The 7,016-nt window shown below is 37.6% G+C and overlaps 1 pseudogene; it reads left to right on the top strand.

The window, feature by feature from the left end:
• The first annotated feature begins 4,386 nt into the window (after nucleotides 1-4,386).
• Nucleotides 4,387-6,458, top strand: LOC118837269 (annotated as a pseudogene).
• Nucleotides 6,459-7,016: the final 558 nt, after the last annotated feature.

The raw sequence follows: 7,016 nt of genomic DNA, 5'->3' as shown, positions 1-7,016 counted from the left end.
ACTCCATGGTACAGAGTAATGTATAAGATTGCAAAGACAGCAAATGGCAACAGAGTTTTTTTATCCTAAGGGCAATTGGGAGCCATTAGAGTTTATCAGGGACTGGAGATAACAAAGGTTAAATGGCTACACCTGTTCTTTAGGAGAATTGCTTTGGCAGCTATGTGGAGGATGGATTGAAGCAGAAAACTGTATGTGGCCAAGAGACCAATTAGGAGACTATTGCAATAGTTTGGGAAGGAAAGAGATGATGAGGGACTGAACTAGAATGTAAAATCCTAGAGAGCAGATACTATTTCAATTTTCTGGAGTTGCATGTTTTTAAAGTACTTATTTTTTATTGTTATTTTCCAATTACATATAAAAACATTTTATCTTTTTAAAAAAAAATTGAGTTCCAAATTCTCTCCCTCCTGCCCATCCCTCCTCCTTGAGAAGGCATGCCATATATCAGTTGTACATGTGACGTCATGCAAAACATATGCCCATATTAGCAATGTTGCAAAAGAAAAAAAAACAGATGAAAAATAAAGCAAGAAAAACAAAGTTAAAAAATATGCTGCAATTTGCATTCAGAGTTTATCAGTTCTCTCTCTGGAGGTGGATAGCATTTTTCATCATGAGTCCTTTGGAATTATCTTAGATTACTGTCTTGATCAGAGTAGCTAAGTCTATCATAGTTGATCATCCTTACAATAATGCTGTACAATATTCTTCTGATTCTGTTCATTTCACTTTGCATGAGTTTTCATATAAGTCTTCCCAGCTACTTAGAGGGTGCTTAATAAATGCTTATTGGTTGATTGTATACTAAAGTGAGGTATATTTCTTATGATCATCAGTTTGCTTTGTTCTTTAAATCCAGACTCCACCTGATTCAGAGATGAACAGAGAAAGGTGCCTATATAATAACAAATACCATTTTTTAACTGAGCATGTGTTGGAGTGACAATCCATTTTCTAAAATTGGCACATCCTCCTTCTCTCTCTGCCCTGTGACATCTATAAGATCCACATTGTCTAGAAGAAACATCTCTTTTGGTAGAAAAAAAGTTTCCTTTCCAGGAAAAAACAGTATTTTCAGTAGGCAGTTCAGTAGTTACTGTTGGTACAGTATGAATCAGCTTAGCCCCTTCCTACATTTGTACTTCAGGGCTCCAGCTCAAACACAAGAGACTGACATGATAGGAACAAATCATGCTCATTTTATGTCAGGTACAGTGGTATGGCAACAATTCTTCAAGGTGGATTTGTGCCTTATGAGTCAAATAAAAAATAAATATCCCTGCGAAATAAAACATTGACTACCCATCGCCCCGGTTAGTGATGGTGACTCATAGGACTAGAACAGAAGGGTCCATGCCAGCTGAGATGTCATCTTCAGTCATTTCAAGGTAACACCACATACTGAGTTCCACACCCTACTGAGAGCCAGAGAGATGCTTGTTCCCATCAGTTTGTGTGATTTACTCACACCTGAAGATGTTACAGCCTGCTCTGGCATTTGCTCTGCATTGCCAGTTTAAAAATATAAAGAATAAAAAGCTAGTTTAGGAAAAGTAGGGGGATGGGAAAGGCGTGAAGTACCAAAAAATGATTACCTAAGGGGAAGCATTTTTTCCTTCTATTCCTGGGAAAGTAGAGGGTAACATAAGTTATCCTGACTAATATTAATATGCTTCCCACAGTCAGTGAACTCTCTGTTCCATGGTTTATTTGTATTGTTGCAGCAGCTTATAGTAATGGTAAAAATCACTCCACAGAGAATTGTAATAGGAAATGAAGGAAATGATGGACGTGGTTCTTCCCTGGGCCCTAGGAAATGTTCGTGACCTTTCTGGGCTGCCTCTCAAATTCTATCTTGGATAATACAAATCCTAATAACAGTAGCCCACGTTCATATAATGTTTTAGGGTTATAAAGCACTTCACGTCTATTATCAGATATGACCTTTATCACACTGTGAGGGCGATTGTATTGTAGCAGTGTCATAGTATGATAGATTTAGAGCTAGAAGAGATTTTCCAGGTCATTTAGGCTAATCTGTCCAATTTACACAGTAGTAGACTCAATCTTACAAAAGTTAAGGGATTTGTTTAAGGTCTCAAGTACTAAGTGATGGAGATGGGATTTAAACCCTGGAGCTCTTGCTCCAGAGCCATAAGTCTTTCTCTCAACCTCAGTTTCTTCATCTGCAAAGTGGGGATGATATTAGGACCAATTTAATGGATTGTTGTGAGACTGACATGAGGTGACATACACAAAGAACATCACAAAACTTAAAGAGCTGTAAAAATCTTTTATTTCCACCATCCTATACTGCCTTTAGAATCTACATCAGCTATGCAAGTGTAAGTCTCAGAGAAGGATAAACCCATGTAAAAGGTCAGGAAACAGGGTGAGATTTTGCATGTGGGCATGTGGTACACACTATTGTCTCCTGGATTTTCACTAAAATGCTCTTTCCTGGTTCTCCTATGGATCCAACCACTCCTTTTCAGTCTTCTTTCCTGATTCACCATTTATAGCATAACCACTAACTGTGAGTGTAACTCAAAGCTCTGCCCTGAGCTTTCTTCTTTTTTCTCTCTCTATTCTTTTACTAACCACATCAGTTATCCTTGACTACTCAATCTTATAACACACACACATATATATATTCTATATACACATATTGTATATACTTATATATGTTGTATGCATACATATATATATAAACATATATGATCAGTTGCCAAATATTGTCCTATCTACATATCATACTGTGTAAATATCCCCTTCCTCTTCACTAACACAGCCACCATCCTTGCTTGAACCCTCAATATTTTTCACCTAGATTATCACAAAAATCACCTTCTGTTTATTTTTCTTGCCTCAGGTCTCTTCAGATTTTCGGAACAGCTGCCAAAATGATTTTCCTTCAGTTCAGAGCTAACCATGTCACTCCACTATTCATTAAACTCTTGCCATTTCCAATGCCTTTTAGGGCCAGATATTAACTGCTCTGCTTTGCCTTTGAAGCTCTTTACGACCTGGCACATTCCTATTTTGCTGCCTTGTTGTATTTTACTCTCCCTCTGATAATCTGCCATTTAGCCAAATTGCCTTTCTCTCTCTTCCCTACTCACATCACCTCATCTCCCATCTCTCTCTTGTTGCCCTAGTCATCCTCTCCTCCTCCTTTCTGGAATCTACTCTCTCCTCACCTCTCCTATTGTTGTCTCATAACCTCAGCATCTAGCACAGGACTTTATACATGGTAGGTATTCACTAATCTTGTTAAATTGTATCCCCATTTTACAGATGAAGAAACTGAGGGAAGCTTAGAGAGGTAAAGATTACTTGCCCAAGGTTACAGAAAAATTGAAAAGGACTTGAAGCAGTGTCTCCTTCCTCCAGCTATGGAATGACCTAGACCAAATTGCCTCACTTTTTTTGTTTTGATATACGTTATGGCTACAGGAATGTCTGAAGCAGGCAATTGATTCAGGTCTTTGCTTATTAAAAAGGAATCTGAACAACCTGGCAGAAGAAAAATAAAAAGAACTTTTTCAAGAATACACATATGGTATTCATGTTATTAATTTAGAAAAGAATATAGTATCGTTGCATTCAAAGTCTATCATGAACCTTCAAGAAGTGGGCCTAGAGAAGTGTAAGGACATTTGCTATATTTAAGGATATTAGAAACTCAGAATGAAATTTGGAAGATCCCTTAGCGATTCTCTTCACCACAGAGAAGGAAACATAACAAAAAACAGCAAGACTGAAAATAAAAGTTGAGTTTCTTGACTTTGTCTGGCACGCTATCCACCTAACACTGTATTTCCCCTTGCTAAGTAAAATTAAGCCAGACAACAAATTTTAGTTATCTTAATGGGATGAAATACAACAAATCCACTCTTGGAGCACACATACAAAAATGCTATTTTAAAAAAAGAGTTATTGTAAAAAATAAAATTTAAAAAGGGTTATTAGACTGAAATCTAGGCTTAACTTAAAATTTGGAAAATTTTAAAAACTCCCACAAATTCAAAGATTCCAATATGACCATATAGCTATTTAATAAATACAATAAATATTTATTAAGCACCTATGTGCATGTCACTGCACTAGGTTCTAAGGGAAGACAAAGTTAAATAATACATAGATTTAAACCTCAGTTTCAGTGGAATAAGGGAAAGCAACAAGTGTTGAGGAGACAGGAACTTGGTGGCCATAATTTTGTATCATGGAACATTTCCAAAAGGTTCAAATAAATATTCTTCATATACCCTGCTCTTTTCATGAATGAGAGAGATGAATTCTCATCCATAGCCCCAGAAAATCATTATTTTGACTAAATCTTAGCTTCCAGAGAACCAATGGGTCAGGATCTTTTTAAGGATGGTAAGCGGCTACACTGGAGTGGCCTTAACTGTGACCGTATTAACTGTTGGTCATGCCCTACATGGCCAGGAAGAAATAGATTTCTTTCTTTCTGGTAGGAGTTGCCCCACTTCTAAGGTCACTGATGTTTTGTATCTGTTTTTGCTCTCTTGACTTTGATAAGATGCTCAGGCATAATCTGCTATTTCTATACAAATTGTTCAATATTCTTTATGATTATACATTTAAAGATTGTAAATTAATTTATGTCCAAACAGTGAGGTTTGGTGGAAAGGGACCTGGATTTGGAATCTGGAGGACCTTTGTTTAAAAGTTGGTTCTGCTGATTTTTAAATCTGGCTCCATACAATAAGCCAACACTGACTCCCTCTCCCTGCCACCTGCTGCCTGCCAACAGCCCAACGGCCATGGAGGATATGTGAACAAGTACAGCAACATGGAGGAGTTTGATAAGGGTTGCAAAATCAACATGAGCAAGAACCATCAGGATGCTGGTAAAATTTGTATTGGAGGACTAAGCAAGGATATGGGCTAGAAAGATCTTTCTGAATACTTGTCTCAGTTTTGGAGAGGTTATAGACTGCACAGTTAAAACAGATTCTGTCAGAGAAAGATTGAGGGGATTCAAATTGGTGCTTTTCAAAGATGCTGCCAGTGTCAATAAGATCTTAGAATTTAAAGAATACAAGCTGGATGGCAAGTTGATAGACTGTAAGGGCAAGCAAAGTTGGACTTTTTGTTTTCTTTTGTTTTGTGGTGCTTCTCAGCACTAAGTGCCTTTGATTGAGTCTTACCTTTGTAGGAAGGCCCACACCCTTTTGATAGTTAGGTCACAAGAGGTGTGAAACCCTCAAGGGTGTATGAAACCCTTGAGAGGTGTGTAGCACTCTGACCCTGAAGAAGCAGTATATATACTCTGAGGTTAACACTTTGTTTGGGGCTCCCTCATTGGAAGAGTGTTGGTGTGGAGACTCTGGGTAGCTGTTAAGCAGCCCCCTGACTTTGAAAATCCAGATGTTGGTGCCTCTCTCCCTGGTAACTGTATATGTATTGCTGTGGTCAGACAGATAGAAGCCTGTCTATTGATTTGTTAGTTTGCTCTGTTTATATAATTTCTGCTTATAATTTGTTTGTATGTGCTCTGAAGTTCAGAGTGCTGACTTTTCCCCCTGAACTAAGTGAATGATATATGTATGTTTGATTAAAGTGAGATTGTAAACCCCTTAAAGTTGCTTTTCTAAGGAAAGCAGGTCAAAGAACCGTGCTGGCAGCCTTCCTGTCTGCTTGTGAAGCTGCAAGCAGGAGCAAGCAGCACTGTTGTTACATAGACCTCAAAAGAGCTAGACCTTTAAAGGGAAAGAAACTCTCCCTTCCCCCCAAAAAAGTATTTGTAGGTGGACTGAGCCCAGATGCATCTGAAGGACAAATCAAAGAATATTTTGAAGCATTTGGGGAGATTGAGAATATAGAACTTCCTGTGGACACAGAGACAAATGAAAGAGGAGGATTCACATATACAGATGAAGAACCACTAAAGAAATTATTAGGGAACAGATATCATCATATTGATTCTGGGAAGTGTGAAATCCAAGTTTCCCCACCGAAAGAGGTATACAGCAGCAACAGCAACAACAGAAAGGAGAGAATGCTGCAGCTGGCAGACAAGGTGGGACAGGCTAGGGGTTGTGGCTGAGGTGAGCAAAGCACGTATAGCAAAGTATTTCTAGGGGATCACCAAAATAATTACCAGGAGGAAAAGAAGATACGGGGAAAGCAGGTATAGATGCTACGGTGGCCTATCTTGAAAGATGATGGCATTAAATGGAGAGTGGTCTTCTATTAAGCTTAGATGACTATTTTGTGAAAGACTTGAAGTGTACATGACACAACTGTTTCCAATTGTGTATAGCAGCTGATTTACTTTTCTTGTTTTTGCTTTGTCTTTTGCCATCTGTGTTACAACAAATGTGGATTTGTGTTTATACAAATTTTATTTGTATAATTTCATGTTAAATGATTCTCAAAAATAAATTACTTCTGATTGTTTTTCTGTGTCAGGTACTGAATAGCTCTATAAAAAATAATTTTAAATAAGCAATAATTAAGGCACAGTTTATTTTCTAGGAGTCATGGACAGTGGGGAGAAAGAGTGGTCCCTTACAAACAGCAATCAGCAAACTTTGCTTTAGTTTTTTTTTAATTCCCTTGACAAAGGTCTATGCTAAGGATTCATGTCCATGTTTAACATAACCATAGATGTTCCCATGCAATTGAACAGTGTTTGTCCCCTGCATGCATTCTTGGGATCTTTGTGATGAGAAGTGTTAATTCAGCATGTTGTGAATGACTGAGATTATTTCTATCAGACCATAGATAGCTTAACCTTTATTTTGAAGAGGAGCAACTTTTTACTGAACACCATAAAATAAGACATAGTTAGCAACTGCTTTTATGAGTTGACAAGATGCTTTGAGCCTATTTGTATAACAAAACAAAACAAAACAAAGAAACCAACCCACTCAACTATCATGATTATATGACACTTGCATTGAATGTGGGTCTAATTCAAATTGCACAGTTCTATATCTATTGAACTGGATCAAAGATTAATATGGGCAAGATTTTAA

The sequence above is a fragment of the Trichosurus vulpecula genome, chromosome 2, assembly GCF_011100635.1.
Source record: "Trichosurus vulpecula isolate mTriVul1 chromosome 2, mTriVul1.pri, whole genome shotgun sequence".
Classification (NCBI taxonomy): Eukaryota; Metazoa; Chordata; class Mammalia; order Diprotodontia; family Phalangeridae; genus Trichosurus; species Trichosurus vulpecula.
Note: the sequence above shows the minus strand (reverse complement) of the source record. Positions and strands in the feature narration are given on the sequence as shown.